The 1,548-nt window shown below is 45.5% G+C and overlaps 1 long non-coding RNA gene across 1 annotated transcript; it reads left to right on the forward strand.

Annotated features, from left to right (window-relative positions):
- The first annotated feature begins 6 nt into the window (after positions 1–6).
- LOC119323664 lies at positions 7–737 on the forward strand. Its single transcript, XR_005156444.1, has 2 exons — positions 7–382; positions 468–737. It is a non-coding gene; the product is annotated as an uncharacterized LOC119323664 (long non-coding RNA).
- Positions 738–1,548: the final 811 nt, after the last annotated feature.

Genomic DNA, 1,548 nt, shown 5'->3' on the forward strand with positions numbered 1-1,548 from the left:
CTTCCACCTTCCTCTATCGCTATTTGGCCGGCGAGAACCACCACGACCCACCTGCACCCACCACCTGCCTCATCCCAAGATCTGGCTGGCAACCATGGGGACGAACCGGACCACAGCGGTGCCTCACCCCACCACCACCTGCCTTGTGTGCCTCCGTCGCGTGGGTCATCGTCCAAAACCACTCCAAGTGATGTGGGGGTTGACGAGATTCTTGTCGTGGCATTGTAGTGCATCAGGATCTACCGAGCAGTGCGCCACGTGATGCGGTTCGGTGGCGCGTGGCCATGCAGCTCACTACCGCGGACCACTAATTTTTTGATTTCGGGCGGTCCCGCTGGAGTTCACTGATCCTTCTAATTCTAGATCGAGTGGAAGAACAAAGGTAAGCCGTCACCCGACGCCACCCTACGCCTCTTTTGTGGCTTGAGATCCTCTCTGTTGTTGATCCAAGCTCATGGTTCTGGTAGGTGACAGCGACCAAGGATGGTGGTGCAACGTGGCTATGCAGTCCGGCAAGCACGTGTATGTAGGACGGTGTGGCGGATGAATGTACAGTTTTGTTCACTTATTCATTTTTGGGGTGGATAATTTCAGCCCAGATGGCTACTAGTTTTTTGTCTATTCTTGAGCTTCAGGTTGTAGTTCATGAGCTAGCAGCATGCAGCGCGCTGCTGCGGTCGACAAAAAACGTCAATTTGTTTCTCGGGATGTTCATTTGAAGTTCACTCATGTTTATATTTTCTTCTGGAAAATCATTTGCAGTGCGCTCAGTAAGAAAAAGAAGAGAACATCGATATCCATTCAAGTTTCATTTTGTTGTTTTGAGAAATGCAGAGTGAAAAGAGTAGTAAAAATGGATGTAGGTTGGTTTAAAAAAGCACTTCGTTTTGGAAATCAGTATATCCACGAAAGTCACATTGGTTTAAAATGGATGTAGATTGGCTTAAAAAAGCACTTCGTTTTGGAAATCAGTATATCCACGGAAGTCATATTCGTTTAAAATGGATGTAGATTGGTTTAAAAAGGGATTTTCTGTCCACTCCATTTAATATAAAATGCATAAAAATAATGAAGTTTGCTTGCCAATCTAATGCAGTGTGGTTTTCCATATGAAGCAGTGCGGACGGCCGTCTGATGATGTTCATTTCATAAGTGCAACAGAAAAGAAGTTGTTATCGAAACGACAAAAAAAGTAATGCGGTTCACTTCTCCGTATGTTTGCGGTACACTTACGCCCGGTGTGCAGTGCGGACCACTTCCTCGCTTGACAAAATTTACGTCCGACAAAAGAAATTATGCAGCTCACTTGCCCGTCAGCTGTAGTGCAGTTTTCAGTCTCAAGCAGTGCGATCGGCCGTATGATGTTGTTCACCCCGTAAGTGCAAAAAAATTGTTATGGAAGCGAAGAAAAGTAATGCGGTTCACTTCTTGATAGTGTTGTGGTTCATTTACACCCGATGTGAAGTGCACTCTACTTTCTCGTCCTTAAAAAAATTACGTTTGAATAAAAGAAACCATGCAGTTCTCTTACCCGTGTGATGCAGTGCA

The sequence above is a fragment of the Triticum dicoccoides genome, chromosome 6B, assembly GCF_002162155.2.
Source record: "Triticum dicoccoides isolate Atlit2015 ecotype Zavitan chromosome 6B, WEW_v2.0, whole genome shotgun sequence".
Classification (NCBI taxonomy): domain Eukaryota; kingdom Viridiplantae; phylum Streptophyta; class Magnoliopsida; order Poales; family Poaceae; genus Triticum; species Triticum dicoccoides.